The sequence below is a fragment of the Tachyglossus aculeatus genome, chromosome 13, assembly GCF_015852505.1.
Source record: "Tachyglossus aculeatus isolate mTacAcu1 chromosome 13, mTacAcu1.pri, whole genome shotgun sequence".
In the NCBI taxonomy this organism is placed as follows: Eukaryota; Metazoa; Chordata; class Mammalia; order Monotremata; family Tachyglossidae; genus Tachyglossus; species Tachyglossus aculeatus.
In genome coordinates this window covers 21,757,250-21,779,013 of record NC_052078.1, presented here as the reverse complement: position 1 = coordinate 21,779,013, position 21,764 = coordinate 21,757,250, and the positions used below count along the sequence as shown (strand labels likewise).

Here is a 21,764-nt window from a genome sequence, read left to right as displayed (position 1 = left end):
TTGTTTTAACCAAATATGACTTGAATACTTATTCTGAAATAAGATGACCGGGCCAAGCCCTTTCCTATTTGTGCCTGTGGCACCGATGAACCTCAATGGGACCCACGCAATGCAGGCTGGAAAGTGCTAGAACAAAAGGCAGAGAGGATTCCCAAGACATGAGAAGTGAAGAGCTCCTAGAAGGCGGAAGCCAGAGCTGTTGCTGCTTTGCTTCAGGCAGGGAAATGTCCCAAGCTGTGGAATTCCAACATCCCATCCCTGGGTCTGAATGAGTCGTCTCCCACCAGTTGTTTTCCCTCTTGCGCGCCATTCCAAAACTGGTGGTGTGCCATCTGTCGCCGTGACAACCCCGCGCTCTACATAAATGTTAGCCGTTTGTTGATTTCAGGATGCCTAGATGATCCAGGGAGAGGCACGACTCTGCAGCGCACTGTGGAGCTGGCAGAAAAATGCACTGATACCCGCTCATTAAGACGGCTCTCGAAGGTTACCACTTGAAAAGGTTCCTACGGAGTTGTTCCTTCTTCAAGAGCATTCCTACCTCAAATTTACCAAACTGCAACCAAAACCATCTGTTCTGAGCAAAGACAGTCTAAATCACTCTCCTCCCCATCCTACCCCATCGTAAGACCAGACTGTCAAGGAACCCAATCTCACACCCAAAGGGATACAAGAAACAGAGAAACGGAGTGGCCTAGTGGGAACAGCACAGGCCTGGGAGCCAGAAGGACTTGGGTTCTAATTCTGGCTCCGCGATCTGTCTGCTGGATGATCTGGGCCTCAGTCACCTCATCTGTAAAATGGGGATTAAGACTGGGAGCCCCATGTGGAACAGGACTGAATCCAACCTGATTACCTTGTATCTGTACCAGCGCTTAGAACAGTGGTTGGCACATAGTAAGCACTCAACAAGCACCATTATTAACTTCCCTAGGCTTCAGTTTCCTCATCTGTAAAATGGGGGTTCAACATCTGTTCTTCCTTCTAGTTAGACTATGAGACCCATGAGGGACAGGGACTGTGTCTGACCTGATTATCCTATATCAACCCAGTGCTTAGTACCTTGCCTGGCACAGGGTAAGCACTTAACAACTACCACAATTTTTATTATTACAAGTCAGCTCACATCTCTCCAATCCTCAAAACCCTAAATTGGCTTCCCATCTCTCTCTGCATCAAGCAAAAACTCTTCAAGATGGCTTCCAGCTTCTCCACCTATTCTCCCCATCTTACATATTTGCTCTCTTCACCCACTACTTGCCATCTCATTCACGTCATTCCTCCCTCACTAATCTGCTGGTACCTCACTCCACCTCACTCCCGCAAGTTGTTCCCCCAGGCTGGAGCTCCCTGCCCCCACAAATCCATCAGGCCACTGCCCCCTCAAAATTCTTAAAGTCCCACCTCCTCCAAAAGTCTTTCCCACATAATCTCCAACACCTGAACCCCACAATACTACCAACCTTTCCTAGCATGCATCCTCAGCGTCTACATACATACATATAATTGTGGTATTTGGTGCTTACTATATGCCAAGCACTATACCAAATGCTGGGATAGATACAAGACAATCAGGTCCCGTATGGGGCTCGGAGACTAAGGAGGAGGGAGAACAGGTATTAAATCCTCATTTTGCAGAGAGAAGTTAAGAGACTTGCCCAAGGTCACACAGCAGACAAGTGGCAGAGTCGAAATTAGAAGCCAGGTCCTCTGACACCCAGGCCTGTGTTCTTTCCGCTTGGCCGTGCTGTGTTTATTTGATTGCACAGTGATTTATTTCTTTTGATTTCTCTAATACATTTTTTGGATCTGCCTTCTTCAGGGCTGGGAATGCATCATTTCTATGTTATGCTTTCCCAAGAGCTTTGCACTCAGTGATGTTCCTAAATGCCAATACTACTATTTCACGAAGCTTTTAGAAAAATTTCTTTTTTTTTTAAATGGTATTTATTAAGCACTTACTCTGTGCCAGACACTGTACTAAGCACTGGGGCAGATACAGGCTAATCAGGTTGAACACAGTCCATGTTCCACATGGGGCTCACAGTCCTAATCCCCATTTTACAGATGAGGTAACTGAGGCACAGAGAAGTGAAGTGACTTGCCTAAGGCCACCCAACAGACAAGAGGCAGATAAGAACCCAGGTCCTTCTGATTTCCAGGCCCTCACTCTATCCCCTAGGCAATGTTGCTTCTCCAAGAAGTGTTTGCAGCGTGGCTCAGCAGAAAGAGCACAGGCTTGGGAGTCAGAGGTCATGGCTTCAAATCCTGACTCTGCCAATTGTCAGCTCTGTGACTTTGAGCAAGTCACTTAACTTCTCTGTGCCTCAGTTACCTCATCTGTAAAATGGGGATGAAGACTGTGAGCCCCACGTGGGACAACCTGACCACCTTGTATCCTCCCCAGCACTTAGAACAGTGCTTTGCACATAGTAAGCACTTAACAAATGCCATTATTATTATTACTAAGACACTGGATCAAGCCTCTCAATCAACTAAATATTCCTGCACTGATTCTACTACCCTTAAACATCAAGCGAACTGAGTTTCAAAGCTTCCCATCCAGCTGGTTTCAATAAAGAGGGAACCCTCAGAGGCTAGAGTTCATGTCTTTGTTCTGTACTGGCTCTTGTACCCTCCCCATCACATTAGTAAAAAATCCAACATTTTACACTAGATATAAATTGGATGGCCTTTAGCAAGACAGAGTGGGACCAGCTAGAAGAATCCCTGGAACATAATAATAATTAATAATAATTGTGGTATTATTTAAGTGCTTACTATCATCTTCAGTGGTATTTAATGAGAGCTCACTGTGTGTGGAGCACTGTACTAGGAGCTTGGGAGAGTTCAATACCTCCACAACACATCAAAGCAAATCCATCACTATAGATTGAATATAAAATGAGTAGTCTTTAACAAGCTAGAGTGGAACCAGCTAGAAAAATCCCTGGAACATAATAATTGTGTGTTTTGTTAAGTGCTTATTATCATTTTCAATGGCATTTACTGAACACTTATTGTGTGCAAAGCACTGTACTAGGAGCTTGGGAGAGTACAATATGACAGAGTTGGCCCCACAGTGAACTTACTATGTGCCAAGCACTGTACTAACCCCCGGGGTTGATACAAAATAATGAAGCCCCTGCCCCTCTTGGGGTTATTAAGGTCTGTAAAATGGAGATTCCTCCTATGATGAACTCCAAGAAAATGTGTCTGTAGCCTCTAAAATTCCCATTTTCCCCTCACCAAGACAGTTCTTTCTCTCTTTTTCGCTGCAGTAATGTTTTAGTGCTCCCTCTGAATTCTTTAACAAATTTGTTAACAATGGATTCTAAAAACAATCAGACATAATAAACTCAAGTGTAACAAAGGAGAAAAAAAGTAATTTAGCATTAAAGGGAACTAAAGGAGTGACATTTCCTTTCTGAATATTTCAGGCTTGCTCCCCTTCCGAAACTTTTTAAAGCTTCCAAGGTTATTTTTGCCAAGCCAAGATAAGCAACTGGTATACTCAGGAGACAGGCTGTTCCATTTCACCAAAACCATAGAGAAGACAATGATGGCACAACACAGTAGTCAAAGTATTTTTAAAGAAAAGAAGCCACTGGAATTCTAATTTTCCATGTTAGGCTCCGAATAGCCATTAGAGGAAAGATAACACTCAGAATTCACCTTTGTGAACCACACTGGAGTTTCATTAAGACTTGGAAGTCAGCTAACAATTAATTAGGCCATTAGCTCAGCTTCTAATTAAATATTTCACCACTTGGTTTCTTCATGAAGCTTTCTGGACATTAAAAACAGTGATATGGGGGGCTTGGGTTTGTTAACAATACATACATTTCTAAAAATACCTCAGGCTTTTTTTTTCTTATTTCAGCAATTAAGCAATTATTCTATTTTCCTAAACTAAAAAGTAGAATACAATTCAGTTTCCATTCTTTTCTTCAAACTACCCCATTATGCCATAGAGACAACAAAATTAGCAGGGTTCTAGTAAGACTGGGTACTATGGTGATAGGTGCCATAGAGATGTAAAATCAGCTCATCATACATGGGACCACGATGAAATTAAGTGGGTTTGGCAGGAATGAAAAGATGTTTATTTTAAGGAGAGAGGAGAACTGAATAGTGAGCTGGGGAGGCAGAGAAATGGAGAAAGCCTTTTCCGGATGGCAGGCACTTTTTTTTTTGGTAAGGAGTAGAATTTAATCCCCATTCTACAGATGAGGAAGCTGAGGAACAGAGAGGTTAAGTGACTTGTTCAAGGTCATGCAGGAGACAAGTGGAGCTGCGATTTCAAGCGCTTAGTACAGTGCTCTGCACACAGTAAGCGCTCAATAAATACAATTAATTGATTAGAACCTATGCCCTCCATCTCCCAGGCCAGGCTCTTTCCACTAAGCCAAACTGCTTCTCAGCTCCAGAGAACATTTGGGGCAGGAACAGAGAGAAGGCGTTTCTACAGGAACTTCCCTCCATCGGGATTAGATTAAAAGGAAACTAGCAGGGACTGAGCTAAGAAAATGGGAACACCTGTCCTGTCTCAGAGTATGGGACTGAGAGTCAAAAAGGACCTGAGTTCATTCATTCAGTTGTATTTATTGAGTTGTATTTATTGTATTTATTGGAAAGTACAATACAGCAATAGAGACAATCCCTGTCCACAACGGGCTCACAGTCTACGGGGCGAGACAGACATCAGTACAAGTAAACAGGCATCAATATAAATTAGTACAATTATAGATATATACACATATATATATAAGTGCTGCGGGGCGGGAAAAGGGGGGAAGAGCAAAGGGAATGAGCCCATTTCTAGGCTGTGAGCCCATTGGTGGGTAGGGACCGTCTCTATATGTTGCCAACTTGTACTTCCCAAGTGCTTAGTACAGTGCTCTGCACACAGTAAGTGCTCAATAAATACTATTGAATGAATGAATGAATGAGTCATGGTGATGCGGAAGGGAGGGCGAGCTGAGGAAAAGCAGGGTGTCATCTTAGTCTAGTTCAATTCGCTGTGTGACCTTGGGCAAGTGTGCCTCAGTTACCTCATTGGTAAAATGGGGATAAGATTATGAGTCCCAAGTAGGACAGAGGCTGTGATCAACCTGATTAACTTGTATCTACCCCAGTGCTTAGAATAGTACTTGGCATATAGGTAAGCACTTAACAAGTACTATTATTATTATTAATTTTGTACTTTCCACCCCGGACCTAGTGACAAGGCAGAAAAGTATGCTTTTTCTGAGGCAGAGTTTCCAGAGTTTAACGTCGAGACCAGCGCTGGAGCCCTGATACTATGGTGGTCATTCAATCAATTAATCAATGGTATTTATGAGCACTTACTATGTGCACAGCCCTGTACTTAGCGCTTGGGAGAGTACAATGCAACAGAATTAGCGGACATGTTCCCTGCCCATTCATTCAGTTTTAGACTGGGCAGCCTGATTTTTCAGCTCATCTGTCCCCTATCCCATACAGATTTGGTACTGAATGCCTTTATGTCCTGAACGTTTATGTCCACAATGTCCGGTCACCAAGTTCTGAGGCTGGGGACTGGTAGCCGGTAGTAGTAGTAGTAGTAGTAGTAGTAGTCATTCATTCATTCATTTATTCAAATGTATTCATTGAGTGCTTACTATGTGCAGAGCACTGTACTAAGCCCTTGGGAGAGTACAATACAACAATAAACAGGTATGTTCCCTGCCCACAATGAGCTTACCGTCTAGAAACGGGAAGACAGACATTAACATAAATAGGTTAATTATGGACATGTACATTAGTACTTTGGGGCTGGGAGGGGAAGAACAAAGGGAGCAAATCAGGGTGACGCAGAAGGAAGTGGGAGAAGAGGAAATGGGGGCTTAGTTGGGGATGGGCTCTTGGAGGAGATGTGCCCTCAATAAGGTTTGAAGGGAGGGAAAGTAATTGCCTATAGCATTTGAGGAGGGAGGGCATTCCAGGACAGGGGAGGATCTATTCTATTTATTTTATTAGTATGTTTGGTTTTGTTCGCTGTCTTCCCCTTTTAGACTGTGAGCCCACTGTTGGGTAGGGACTGTCTCTATATGTTGCCAACTTGTACTTCCCAAGCGCTTAGTACAGTGCTCTGCACACCGTAAGCGCTCAATAAATACGATTGATGATGATGATGATGAGGCGAGAAGGTACTGTGAGAAGGTTTGCATTAGAGGAGCGAAGAGTGCGGGCTAGGTTTGTAGTAGGAGAGTAACGAGGAGAGGTAGGAGGGGGCAAGTTGATTGTTTTAAAGCCAGTGGTGAGGAGTTTCTGTTTGATAAGGAGGTGGATGGCCAACCACTGGAGTTTCTTGAGGAGTGGGGAAACATATCCAGAATGTTTTTGTAGAAAAACATCCAACTGTACCAAGGTTCTAACTCACTGCAAAGGAGTAGCCTGAGGAAACTGGACTCAATTAAAAATGAGAAAACATATCTAATCCACTGCTCAGACAAGCAAATGCAGACAGAAAGAAAATGGAATCGCATCCCCAAACTCTTCTCTCAGTTCAACAGTTCAACTCAAGGGCTCCTAGCCCACGCATTTAACTGGTCAAAGAAAACATTCAGGGACAATGAGAGTAATTTTCCTTTTAATAACTGTGGTATTTGTTAAACACTTTCTTTGTGCCGAGCACTGTGGTAAACCCAGCCACAGTCCCTCCCTCATGAATCACTATTACTGTAGATGCCTGCAACTCAAAAGAATGAGGAAGTTTGCCATGACTGGCAAAGCCTCCTTATCTATTTGGAGGATCAAGCTGGCTCTACATTCAATCCTCTCCCCTGAAGCACACCACCATTTCATCCATTAGACTTCCTGCTAGCCAAGCTTCGTCCCAACCCAAAGCCATTTGGGTGGTTCCCTGGTCTCCCTCTGTTACAGTGACTAAACCTTCCAGAACATAGAGAAGCAGTGTGGCTGAGTGGATAGAGTACGGACCTGGGAGTAAGAAATCCAGCTCTGCCACTTGTCTGCTGTGTGATGCTGGGAAAATCACTTTACTTCTCTGTGCCTCAGTTATCTCATCTGGAAAATGGGGATGAAGTCTGTGAGCCCTACATGAGACAAGTGTCCAACCCAATTACTTCATAACTTCCCCCAGCACTTAGTAAGGTGCCTGGCACATAGCAGGTGTTTAACAAATACTGCAGTTATTATAATTATTATTACTATTTTGTAGCCTGAAAACATGCTTTCTGAACAGATCGTTGTTTCCGGTGACTTTCAATTTCCTCGAGTAGTTTGAGGCCTCTATCCCCAAGGTAAAATCCATAAAGAATTCTCTTTATTCAGATCCACCAAGGATTTGATGTTGACTGAAACATTTGTATTTAGCCCCAAATTGCACTGTTCTAAGAGTCGTGGGGGAATTAGAAAAACACACTACTTGTCCCACAATTGCTATGTAATCAGCAGACAAAGGGTCCCTGAGTGACAATAAGCTCCTATTAGCTTTATTTACACAAACCAAAGAAGATCCATCCAAATAAAAAACTCATCCCCAGCCCCTTGTGAGTAGGCTGATCCTTTGTCCTAATATTCCCGAAGCCTTGACTTTCCATTGAGTATTTTGTTTATTAGCAGGAGCGCCACACTAAAACCAGCTGAAGAGAGGAGGCCATATCACCATATCTCAGTGGGAATAACTTTGGGTAGATCTGCATGATTACCCAGCTTTGGAAGGTCTTGTTCCATGCCACACACACTTAATCAGTTTGTTCCAAACAGCCCACTCTCCTGTCACTCCTGGGGCTATAGCAATGTACTAAGTGCCGGGGTAGATACAAAATAATCAGGTGGGACAAAGTCCCTGTCCCACATGGGACTCACAGTCCAAGTAGAAGGGAGTAATCAATCAGTCATTCGTATTTTTTGAGCGCTTACCATGCGCAGAGCATTGTACCAAGTGCTTGGTATACTATACTAGAGTTGGTAGACACACTCGCGGCCCACAGTGAGCTTAAAGTCAAGAAAGGAAGACAGATAATAGTATAAATAATATATTTTGGACAGGCACATATGTGCTATGGGACTGAGGGAGGAGTGAATAAAAGGTGCCAATCCGGGAATAGGAGAAAATAAAATGAGGGCTTAGTCAAGGAAGACCTCTCAGAGGAGATATGCTTTTAATAAGGTTTTGAAGGTGGGGCGAGTGATCATTTGTTGGATATGAAGTGGGAGGTTGTTACAGGCCAGAGGCAGGTCATAGGTTAGGGGTCAGCAGTAAGATTGACGAGATTGAGGTACAGTGAGTAAATTGGCTTTAGAGATGTGAAGTGTGGGCTGGATTGTAGTAGAAAATCAGGGAGAGAAGGGACCCTTTGCACGAGTGGGCAAGGTGAGTGAGTGCCTATGGTAAGGAGTTTGATGTGGAGGTGGATGGGCAACCACTAGTGGTTCTTGAGGAGTGGGGAAACACGGACTGAATGTTTTGTAAAAAAAAAAATGATGTGGGCAGCAGAGTGAAGTAGGGACTGGAGGGGGGAGAGACAGGAGGCAGGAATGTCAGCAAGGAGGCTGATACAGTAATCAAGGGGGACTAGTATATTCACTCATTCATTCAATCGTATTTATTGACTGCTTACTGTGTGCAGAGCACTGTACTAAGTGCTTGAATGTGTGCTTGGATTAACGTGGTAACAGGTTGGATGGAGAGGGAAGGGCTGAATGTAGTGATGTGAGGGCTGAATGTACAGAATTTGGTGACAGACTGAATACGTAGGTTGAATGAGAGAGATGAGTGGAGGGTAATGCCAAGGTAACAGGCTTGTGAGACAGGGAGGATGGTGGTGCTGTGTACAGTGATGGGAAAGTCAAGAAGAGGACAGACTTTGGGTAGGAATATGAAGAGATCTGTTTTGAACATGTTAAGTTTGAGGTGTTGGTGGGACATCCAAGTAGAGATGTCCTGCAGACAGAAGGAAGTACGAGACTGTAGAGAAGGACAGAGATCAGGGCTGGAGATGGAGATTTTGGAATCATCCACATAGAGGTGGTAGTTGACGCCATGGGAGTGAACGAGTTCCCTAAAGGAGTAGGTATATGTGGAGAATAGAAGGGTCCCCAGAACTGAGGGACTCCCATGACTAGGGGATCAGAGGCAGGGGAGGATCCCATGCAAGAGACTGAAAGAGTAGGATTTAATATCCATTTTACAGATGAGGAAACTGAGGTACAGAGAAGCTAAGTGAATTAAGGTCGCTCAAGTCTCAGAGCCAGGGTTAGAATTCGAGTCCATTGACTCCCAGGCTGCTCCTCACTGGGCTGTAACAAATGCTAAGACTGAAGAGACACCCATAAAGAGGATTTAAAACTTCCACTAATCTTCCTTAGCATCGTCCCTTTCCATCTGGGCCAGAAACTGTCAGACCCAATCCTGATGTCAAGATGGCTTCCCCAAAATCCAGGATGCAGACAACTGTAAGGGCAAAATTACCATCTGCTTCCCAGTTCCCAGTCTTCTCCTCCCAACACAAAGCCTCTCTCTCAAGACAGAAAGAATACTCCACTAGCCTATAGTAATATAATACAACATAATAATAATGAGAAGAATAATTCCACTGGAGGTGGAATGCAATCACTGCCTGGAGTTCTGCCAGGACAGTGGGGTAAAGTAGCCAAGTAGCCAAGCTCTTTCTGGGCTTGTTAATGGCCTCAAGTTGTCAGAACTTGGGTTTTGTGTCTTCTCTGAAAAGAAAGACTGATTAGGTCATGAAGTAAATCCCTCTGTGGGCTTCTATCGCTTCTGATCTTTCTACGGGTGATTTAATCGGAGTCACGTGGCCTGAGTTAATTTGAAATAACCCAAGAAATGCCATGTCAACTACCAAAAAGAATCTGCCCATGCCTTGTTCCCCAGAGAACTCATTTAGGACTCCAGGTATCCATCTTAGCTGGCGTTTTAAAGAGAGGGGACCCCAGCTTTTTGAGTTTCAAGAGTGATAACACCTGTCTGGGGAGATTTGATTTATTCCCCCATCATTGAAACTGAAGCGGTTTTTCAACTGATCCCCTTTTCTCGGACAAAGTTTGAAATCAATAAATCTTGGATTATATTTATCGAAACACCTCCATCTCCACCAGAAACTTTTAAACAGATTTATGGAATCTCTGAGCTACATGACAGTTGAGATTCTGTTCAGCTTCTTTAAAGAAACCAGCAAAACTGGTCATCCCCAATCCAATAGCAATAAAGCTACAAATGCTTTCAACTGGCAGATAGATCTGTGAAGGAAAACTACTTGCCTTTCTTATCTGACAGTGAATTAACTGGCTCTAGGCACATGGAGTTGAATGGAAAAATACAAGTGACACTAACCACTCTTCTGCCTTTCCCAAGCATTACCAATGTACAAAAGCCAAATGTAGAGTGCACAGATTAAGATAATTCCCGCCCAATTTATAGCCAACAAATTTCCAAGTGGCTCTTATTTTATTGTGGTATTGGTTAAGGCCTTACTCTGTGCCCAGCACTGTGCTAAGATGTGGAACAGACACAAGATAATCAGGTTGGACATATTAATAGCAATAAAAATAATAACTGTGGTATTGGTTAAGTACTTCCTATGTGCCAGGCACTGTACTAAGCACTGGGGTGTATACAAGCCAATCAGGTTGGACACAGTCCCTGTCCCACGTAGGACTCACAGTCTCAATCCCCATTTTACAGATGAGGGAACTGAGGCCCAGAGAAATGAAGTGATTTGGCCAAGGTCCCACAGCAGACAAGTAGCGGAGCCAGGATTAGAACCTGTGACCTTCTCCCTCCCAGACATATTCTCTATTCACTACAGGGATCACAGCCTAGCTCATTATCTTCCTTCTACCCTTACCCAAACTAATATCCAGGGGGACTTCCTGCCTAGTTTAAGGATGGTTCATTTGCCTGGAGTGCCACAGCAGACAAGTGGCAGAGTCATCATTCGCACCCAGATCCTTCTGACTTCCGGGCCCGTGCTCTATCCATGAGGCCGTGCTGCTTCTCTCCCTGGTAAAAAGCTATGCGACTGACATTCCAAGAGCAGCGGGCCCCCTCCGGTTGCTTTTCAGAGACTTTTCGGTCACTCCCTCCCGCCCCCACTTGCAGTGCCACAAAGCAAAGGACTCATGCTTATTCATGAACCCCACAAAATGTCTCTCCTCCCTGTTCCACGGAGCTGAGCCAGGGTAGAAATTTAATTCTAGGCCTTACCAAGTCAAAATGTTTCCCAGTCTAACTTGTTTCCTTCAAAAGTGGGAACTCATCTTTGGGACTCCTCACTCATTTTCCAGTTTTTATGGTATTTGTTAAGCGCTTACTATGTGCCAGGCACTGTACTAAGTACTGGGATGGATAAAAGATAATTAGTTGGGTTTGTTCTGTTTTGCTTTAAATAGAATTTGGTAAGTACTTACCATGTGTCAGGCAACTACTAAGTGCTGGGAGAGATACAAGATAATTAAGTGTGGGGTTTTTTTTGTTTTGTTTTGTTTTAAGTAGTATTTGTTCAGTACAAACTATGTGCCAGATAACTGAGCTCCGTTAGTGTGCCATCACTAAGTGATGGGATAGATACAAGATAATCAGGGTTTTTTTAATTTTTTTTTTGGCAAATAGTACTTGCTAAGTACACATACGTGCCATGCCCTATACTAAGCGCTGGGGTAGATGCAAGATAATCAGGTTGGATATAGTCCAACATAAAGCCCACAGGCTCAATCCCCATTTTACAGATAAGGTAACTGAGGCCCAGAGAAGTGAAGTGACTTGTCCATGGTCACCTAGAAGACAATTGGCAGAGCCAGGATTAAAACCCAGGCCCGGGCTCTATGCAAGCTGCTTCTGCTGCAACTACTTGCTTCAACCAGTGAAATCATTCACTCATACATTTATTCAATCGTATTTATTAAGCACTTACTATATGCAAAGCGCTGTACTAAATCTTGAATTACATGATCTCAAAAAAGCTCTAATGTCAGCTACTGGTTTCCCTCTTCCATTCCCTCTTTAGGCAAATCCACCCCCATTCATACTCCCTCAGCTCCACCTGGGTGGAGAACCAAACACTCATCAATCAGTGGTATTTACTGAGCACTTACTGTATATACAACACTGTACTAAGCGCTTGGGAGAGTACAATACAATGGAGCTAGTAATCACATTCCCCATGTCTAGAGATACCAGAGCCCTGTGTGATTCTGCCTCTGTCTCTGTTTTTCCTGGATATCACCATCTTTCAATCGTACACATGTACATAGTACATTTCATTTTACACATGTATCTGCATCTCCCTGAATACCTCAATGTTCACGGTGCATTGCTGTTTGCTTTTTTAATGGTATTTGTTAAGTGCTTACTATATGCCAGGCACAGTACTGAACTCTGGGGTAGATGCAAACAAGTAAAACGGGTTGGACACAGTCCCTGTCCCCCATGGGGCTCACAGTCGTAATCCCCATTTTCCAGAGGAGGTAACTGAAGCACAGAGAAGTGAAGTGACTTGTCCAAAGTCACACAGCAGATGAGTGGCAGACCCATCATTAGAACCCAGGTCCTTCTGACTTCCAGGCATGTGTTTGATCTGCTAGACCACACTGCTGAGTCTCAGCCTACCCAAGCTGGCCATTGGCTACATAAGTAGCCCATAGATTGCTACAGTTACCCAAGCAAAGATGGCAGTTGGGGGTTTTCATGTCCCAGGTGGGCAACCAGTCTTTAAACCCATCTAAAAAGGAAAAGAGAAAAGCCTACTAGAACAAGTCTAACCCCTATTTATAACAAATAAGAAGAAGAAGAAGAAGCAGGGAGGAGCAACATGGCCTGGTGGCTAGAGCATGGCCCTGAGAGTCTGAAGGACCTGGGTTCTAATCCCAGCTCTGCCACTTGTCTGCTGTCCTTTCACTTCTCTATGCCTCAGTTATCTCATCTGTAAAACAGGGATTAAGACTGTGAACTAAGACTGTGAACCCTACGTGGGACAGGGACTCCGTCCAATCTGATTACCTCATATCTCCCCCAGTGCTTAGTACAGTGCCTGGCACTTAGTAAGCGCTTAACAAATACCACAATTTATTCATTTTTAATTTAACAAATACCATAAAAACTATTAATTTGCCTCTCCCCACAAGGGGACACTGTTTAATGCAGATCCCTCTGGGAAACGAAAGACAGTGGAGTCCTTGGGTTCCAGCCATTTGCCACAAGTATGGATCTCTCCATAGCACCCGCTCCATGGGGGCAGTGGGAAGGGGTGATGGCAAACTTCCACAGCTTTGGGGGAAGGAATGAAGCCAGACCCTGACCCAACCCTAGGCTCCGAAAAAAGGGTTGGAGGTACAGCCAAGATGGTGACTTCACTCACCACCCTCTGCCAGGAGAACATGGCCCCGGGCCCAGCGCTGGGTCCGGTGGAGTTCCCATCATCTTCTCTGGCCTGCAGCCCCAAACTGGCAATATTTCCCCCTGCCTCAGTGGGGGTGAGTTGTCTCAAAATAATTGAGGTATCTGTTAGACTGTGAGCCCCCTTTTAGACTGTGAGCCCACTGTCGGGTAGGGACTGTCTCTATATGTTGCCAAATTGTACTTCCCAAGCGCTTAGTACAGTGCTCTGCGCACAGTAAAAGTAATGTTTAATAATATCCAAAAATATCCAAAAAAATTCTTATATTTTCTTAAAAGAAAGTCAGTTCCATTCCTGGAAGAATCCTTTTAATTAAAACAGGCCCTCTCAATAAAGGATATACAATGAAAAATCCTTTCAAGAAAATCGGATTCTTGGAACTAAACAGTCCGATCTGGAAAACAATTTGCCTTTATTCTTTGATTAATGTGCGCTCTGCACACAGTAAGCGCTCAATAAATACGATTGATGATGATGATGATGAATAATGATGGTATTTGTTAAGCACTCATTATGTGCGAAGCACTGTTCTAAGCGCTGGGGGGGATACAAGGTGATTAGGTTGTCCCACATGGGGCTCACAGTCTTAATCCCCATTTTACAGATGAGGTAACTGCGGCACAGAGAAGTTAAGTGGCTTGCCCAAGGTCACACAGCTGACAAGTGGCGGAGCCGGGATTAGAACCCATGACCTCTGATCCCCAAGCCCGTGCTCTTTCCACTGAGCCACACTGCTTCTCTATAAATAAAATATACATAAACACAGATGCCACAAAGTAGGTGGTAATGCCTTAACCATATATGTGTTGTAAAGGCCACTAGGACCCTTCCATCCTTCTCAAAATATCAATCATAATTGTGGCATTAAAACCTTAGCACCAAATCATCAGGGAGCTTCAACACCAAGAGCAGATAGAAGCTACAAAACCTAGAGGCGCTCTGACAATGGATGGCACCCAAAAGATCTGGACTTTCCAATTGGCTTTCTGGATTTTGTTTCTGAGAAGCTCTAACTCTTATCAGTGTTTCCAAGCCCTTCAAACCCCATCAGCCCTTCCTCTCTGCGCAGTCGGTTAACTCAGGGATCCTGTCCACCATTCCCAAGGAGTACGTAATAGAAGAAAATCCAAAAGAATAATTTCAAATCTGTAAGAATTAAACCAGCTGACTCAAGATGAACCACAGGGAAGTCTGTAATTGACTTTTTCAGGGCGAATTTGACATATATATCTTTCTTGGAGTGAATCTTCACCTCATGGTTGCCCTTCACAGAATATAAAATGGGTCCGTGATATGCCAAAGAAGTTCGTTGTTGGTTTGCGATTAAAAACAGTTAGTTTACTGTCCTCCTATCAAGTTTTTGTTCATCTTTCGGGTTCCCCGAGCAATGCAAAGGGGAGAAACCAGCTGCAAATTGAATCAACTTCCAAACTATTTAAATCAGTAAAATGTCAAAACTTACTATAGTCTTAGAATTACTTTAACACTAAAGAATATCCTGCCTCTTCTTCTTCTCTCCCAGGGTTCTGATGCTGGCCAGGACATTAATCAAAGGATAAAGGCGAATTGTTTTCCAGATCGGACAGTTTAGTTCCAAGAATCCGATTTTCTTGAAAGGATTTTTCATTGGATATCCTTTATTGAGAGGGCCTGTTTTAATTAAAAGGATTCTTCCAGGAATGGAACTGACTTTCTTTTAAGAAAATATAAGAATTTTTTTGGATATTTTTGGATATTATTAAACATTACTTTTACTAACTACAATTCACTGGATAATTGCTGTGATCCTGGCAGTACCTCGGGGACTATTCTAGAAGGGAGAAACAATCAATCAAATGATCATATTACACAGTAAGTGCTCAATAAATACCTCTTGAGCACTTAGTCCACACAGAACACTGTTCTAAGCACCTGGGAGAGTACAGGAGAGTCAGACAACAATAATAATGACGGTACTTATTAAGCGCTTACTATCTGCCAAGCAGTGTTCTAAGCACTGGGGTGGATACAAGGTCATCAGGTTGTCCCACGTGGGGCTCACAGTCTTCATCCCCATTTTACAATGAGGGAACTGAAGCACAGAGAAGTGAAGCGACTTGCCCAAGGTCACAAAGCAGACAAGTGGAGAAGCCAGGATTAGAACTCACATCCTCTGACTCCCAAGACCATGCTCTTCTCACTAGGCCACGCTGCTTCCACGATCTCTGCCCTCAGAGAGCTTATTTATACTAGAGCTAGGGAGATGGATAAGAAAATAAATTACAGTTAGAAGATATGCAGAGAAGGGTTCCCAGTTCTGCCACTTGTCTACTGTGAGACCTTGGCGAAGTCACTTAACTTCTCTATGCCTCAGTTCTCTCATCTGCAAAGTGGGGGTCAGTACCTGTTCTCCCTCCTCTTTAGACTGTGAGCCTCATGTGGGACCTGATTATCTTGTATCTACCTCAGACCTTAGTGTAGTAAGTGCTTACAGTACAGTAAGTGCTAACCAAATATCAGAATTTAGTTATTTATTTTTTAAGATGTGGTGCGTAGCCAAGCAAAGTGATTAAGGGGTGATTAAGGGGTGTATAGGAAGGGCAGAAATGTTGACATGGCAGTAGGGGTGGGGATGAAAGTGGGTAGGCGAGAGATTAGTCAGGGAAGGCTTCCTGGAAGAGATGAGATTTTAGGAGGACTTGGACAATGGGGAGAGTGGTGGTCTGCTAATGTGAAGTGGTTGGAAGTTTCAAGCATGATGGAGGGGTGAGCAAGATATTGTTAGGTGAGAGGTTACAAGAATGAGGTACATAGAGAGCAGCAGTATGGCCTAATGGAAAGAGCACAGGCCTGGGTGTCAGAGGACCTGAGTTCTAATCCTGGCTCTGCCATTTGCGTCTGCTGTGTGACCTTGGGCAAGTCACTTAACTTCTCCATGTCTCAGTTACCTCATCTGTAAAATGCGGATTAAGACTGAAATCTCTTGTGGGACATGGGCTGTGTCCAACCTGATTATCTTCTATCTACCTCAGCACTTAGCACAGTGCCTGGCACACAGTATATGCTTAACAGATATGATTAAATAAAGCATGAGTCAGTTGGCTTTAGAGAAGTGAAGTGTGTCAGCTGGGTGGTAATGGAAGAGGCATCTGCTTCCTTGCCTACGATTGGTAACCATTTATGCTATGCCAATTTGATTAATAGCCCAAGTACCTCCAAAGGTCAACGGGCCTCATTGGGTGGATTGGCCCATGTTCCGCACCTGTAACCGAGGCTACAATAATTACCTGGAACATCAAATGCAGCTAACCCTCATTCGATTATTTAGGAGATTAGATTACTCAAAATGACATATAATCAACCAAATATTTAAATTAAACACCGATTCAGAACGTGTGTTCATTTTTGGTTTAAACTGCCAATTTGAGCAGTTATCGATCCTAAATAAGAAACCAGTTATTTCAAACATCCGCAGTTGAAAACACGACAAGCTCCTCCACTGAAAAAACTGACAGAAGAAAAAACTCTTGATGATGTTTTTTATCAATTGTCCAGAAAAGTTATCTAGTGGCTCAGGGCAGTGATAAGACTGATTTGAAACTCTGAAATCTGGTCTTGGAACAGGAGAATTTGGATTTTATCTCCTCTCTTCCTTTTTATCACCCTGTTCTCCTCAGTGTGATATCCCCAAATGTGCTGAAGAATGGTGAAAAACACCATTTTTCCACTTAGTAAAGATGATGTCTAACCAACTCGTTTTCAATTTTCCACTTTGTGGATTATCCAATGACATTATGTCAGCGGCAAATTTGATTTTGCTCCTAGTACTCTCCCACATGGCAGGATCCATACTCCACATTTCAACTGGTAGGTCTCCCTATCAATTCCACCAGAAGCAGCATGGTTTAGCAGATAGGGCAATGCAACACAGTCAAAGCATCCTGGGTTCTAATCCCGGCTCTGTCTTTTGTCTGCTGTGTGATCTTGGGCAAGTCACTTCACTTCTCTGTGCCTCAGTTCCCTCATTTGTAAAATGGAGATTTTACAAGCTTATCAGGGTGGACACAGTCCATGTCCCACATGGGACTTTACAGTCTTAATCCCCATTTTCCAGATGAGGCAACTGAGACACAGAGAAGTTAAGTGACTTGCCCAAGGTCACACAGCAGACAAGTGGCGAGCTGGGATTAGAACCCTGATCTTTCTGGCTCCAGCTGTCCATATTTCTTCTCCTGTACTTTGAAATGGGTTAACTGGAAGCTAATGGAATTCTTTAAGAACAAAATTGGAGAATGAAGCTAAAAACGGCCCAGACCCAAGGTAGAAAGATCTCTAATTTTGTTCAGAGCAATTTATTGAATATAGTTAGATGTAGTTACTTTTGGGTTCCAAATGGCTAAAAGTCAGTTCCTCTGCCTGGCAAAGTTGATGGCTGACATGTCCTAGCTTTGCTCAGAGAAAACCCAGACTCTCGGCCCTGTCCAGTCTAGACCCTTAGTTCAAATCCTCTTAAATAAGTGTGAAGCTGCGAAATACCAGAGACATGGTTCATTTCACACAGTGGCAACCAGTCCTGAAGAAAGCAATTTCAGCAGAAGTGCTAAAGTAGTAGTTGGAGAACATAAGGTGAGGAAATAAAAATTAATCAGGAAAGGCCTCCTCGGGGAGGTGTGGTCCCAAAAGGGCTGTAAAGATGGTATAAACTCGTTGAGGGCAGGGAACATGTCTACCACCTCTGTTGAACTGTGCTTAATACAGGGCTCTGCATACAGTAAGCGCTCAATAAATATGATTGATCAATTGAGAGAGTGGTGGTCATATCAATCAATTGATGCTACTTATTGAGCGCTTACTAGCTGCAGAGCACTCTATTGGAAAAAACAAATAATGCAAGATTCCGGGAGATTCAGCAAGAAGGAGCTTAGCATTCTCAGTGGAGAGAAGGGGGTGGAAATCAGATTATAGAAGGTCAGGGAGAGAAATGGAGGAGGGAAAGTGGATATACCCAGCCTATTCAAGGAGTCTGGACAGGAATAAGAGGAGGAGATGAGGTGATAGCTAGATTGTACAGAGAGATCCAAAGAAGGTTTGGAGTACTTTTTTTTTTTTAGAATGGGGGAGATTTATGTGTGTTAAAAGGCAGAGGGGAGGACGTTATCAGAGAGAAATGCTTAAGAGTGTCTGCTTCCCAACTAGGATCTTTGCTGAGGTAAGCGATTGGCTTATTCACAAACCATTAGGTTAACCAGCCTGGCTCATCTAGTAATCTAGCAACCTCTAAACTGTGTGGCTTTAGCATCTCACTAGGGATGACAGACACTTACTACATATTAAAAAGCATCCTGGAGCCAGCCTGCAGGCACTCAATTATTATCAAAACAGTGTTTGTCCTCATAAGAAAAATTCTCATGGGAGAATGCTAAAGTGCAATATTCTAATTGGGCACAGTGGGAAAAACAGAAAGCCACGTGGAATAAATGTTAACGAAAACCGTAAGAGGCTTTGCTCTCATAGCTTTCCTTCTCTGGTCTGTATTATTTCTTTTTGTAGCACATAAAGTAGAAAGGGCAGTGACGGTAGTAGTAGTATTTATTAAGTGCTGGGTGCGGAGAACTGAATCAAGTGCTGGGAAAGGATACAGGGGATGGAATTATTCAATCGTATTTACTGAGCGCTTACTGTGTGCAGAGCACTTATAACTAAGCTCTTGGGAGAGTGCGATAGAACAATAAACAGACACATTCCTTGCCCTCAACGAGTTTAGAGTCTAGAGACTAAGACATGGTCCCTTGCCTAACTTTAAACACTGAAGGTGGTATCTACAAAAAAAAAATGCTCTCCTTTTCTCCCCCAGCATTCACCTAGACTGTCCCCTGCATTCATTCTTTCATTCATTCAATCGTATTTATTGAGCACTTACTGTGTGCAGAGCACTGTACTAAGCGTTTGGGAAGTACAAGTCGGCAACATATAGAGACAATCTCTACCCAACAATGGGCTCACAGCCTGGAAGACTACATAGCCTGACCATTCCCATTTGGAGTTAATGCTGATGGAAAAGAGAAGCAGTATTCCTTAGTGGATAGAGCACGAGCCTGGGAATCGGAGTAGCTGGGTTCTAGTCCTGGCTCTGCCACCTGTCTGCGATGTGCCCTTGAGCAAGTCACTTCACTTCTCTGGGCCTCAGTTTCCACATCTGTAAAACAGGGATTAAATCCCACTCCCTCTACCTCAAATGTGGGCCCCATGTGGGACATGGACTGTGTCCAAGCTGATAGCTTTGTATCTGTCCCAAGACTTAAGGCAGTACTGGGTATATAGTAAGTGCTTAATAAAATTAAGTGGCTCTGCCATTTGTCTGCTGTGTCACTTGGGCAAGTCACTTAACTCTCTGGGCCTAAATTATCTCATCTCTAAAAGGGGGATGAAGACTCTGAACCTCTTGTGGGACATGGACTGTGTCCCACCTGATTAGCTTGCATCTACCCCAGTGCTTACAACAGTACCTAGCATATACTAAGTGATTAACAAATACCATTTAAAAAAAAGTGTGGCAGATCCAGGATTAGAACCCAGATTTTATAGTTCTTGTGACCATGCTCTTCCCAGTAAGTTACATTGCCTCTCTCTTAGTGGCATCATGTGGGACAAGCACCAGTCCTCAGAAGTTTCACCCTGAAATCTGGCATTAAGGAGTAAAGCTACCCATTCATCATGGCGATTCTAATACTACCTTCAATTAGCAGAGACCAGAGTGGGAGGAAATGAAGAGCACTGTGAGATTGAGCAGTCTGGGGGAAACCAGGCCAGATCAAATTTGTGCCTGCTGCATGGCATAATGGATAGAGCATGGGCCTGAGAGTTAGCAGGACCTGGGTTCTAATCCCAGCTTCGCCACTTGTCTGCTGGGTGACCTTGGGCAAGTCATTTCACTTCACTGGGCCTCAGTTCCCTCATCTGTAAAATGGGGATTGAGACTGTGATCCCCACTTGGGACAGGGACTGTGTCCAACTTGACTGGCTTGAATCCACCCCAGTGCTCAGTACAGTGCCCGACACATAGTAAGCACTTAACAAATACCGTTATTATTATTGTTGTTATTGCTCTCTGGGTTAGTGCTGTGAGTTTTCCTATCTAGTTTATCCAGCGTGGCTCAGTTCTTTCTGAAAGGAAAAGGACACTTTCTCAGGGACAATCTAACACAAGCACAAACATGAGTGCGCGCACACACACACACGCACTTCTTGCTGGACTCTTTAAGCAGAAGGGAAAAAAAAACTTCCTAGAATTGTTCCTCCAGCGTTTTGGGCATGTTTTATTCACACTGCATGAATCATGCCCAAGTCCTCGCCGACCTTCTTTTGTACAAAAATGTTCTTGGAACCAGAAATATTTTGTCAATTTGGGAGATTACTTTCCCCTCCCCCAAGTCCTCATCGGAAAATTATATTTATCAATGATTTGGCCCATTAAGTATCTTTAATCCATTTTAAACAAACAAACGACTTGCTATGTATCACTCCTCTTACAGTTCAAAAGAATTCTTCCATTTGCAGGGTTTTCCTCCTCTGACTGGTTTGGGGTGCTCTCCGTGAAGCCCCAAATGGAGCATTCAGGAGGATGTGGTATTTTTTTTTCTCTGGTGTTTGTTAAGCACTTTCTGTGGCTCAGTGGAAAAGAGCACGGGCTTTGGAGTCAGAGGTCATGGGTTCAAATCCCGGCTCTACCAATTAGCTGTGTGACTTTGGGCAAGTCACTTAACTTCTCTGTGCCTCAGTTACCTCATCTGTAAAATGGGGATTAAGACTGTGAGCCCCCCATGGGACAACCTGATCACCTTGTAACCTCCCCAGTGCTTAAAACAGTGCTTTGCACATAGTAAGTGCTTAATAAATGCCATTATTATTATTATTACTATATGACAGACACTGTACTAAGCGTTGAGGCAGATAGAAGCTACTCGAGTTGGACATCATCCATGTCCCTCATGGGGCTCCCAGTCTTAATCCCCAATTTACAGTTGCGGTAACTCAGGCCCAGGGAAGCAAACTGACTTACCCAAGTTCACACAGAAGACAATTGGTAGAGCTGGGATTAGAACTCAGGTCCTTGGGACTCCCAAGCCTGTGCTCTAACCATTAGGCAACACTGAGGCACTGCAGCCAGTCCCTGTTGGAAAGCTCTCAGCTTCAGAGGCCACACAGCTCAGTTTCTCTCCTAACCCTCCTGTGGATCCTGGCTTGCCCACTGTCTTCTTTGGCCTTGACCAAAACCCTGAGAAGCAGCATTCTCAGTGATAGAAGCTCTATCCCAAGCCTAGTGGCTACAGCACGGGCCTGGGAATAAGAAGGACCTGGGTTCTAAACCCAGCTTTGCCA

General features: G+C 43.7%; 1 protein-coding gene and 1 pseudogene across 2 annotated transcripts in view; both read right to left on the bottom strand.

The window, feature by feature from the left end:
- The window catches only part of NEBL (nebulette), a 201,971-nt gene that overhangs the window by 153,282 nt on the left and 26,925 nt on the right, over window positions 1-21,764 (bottom strand). The gene's annotated exons all lie outside the window — the stretch shown is intronic.
- Window positions 14,155-14,248, bottom strand: LOC119936459 (annotated as a pseudogene).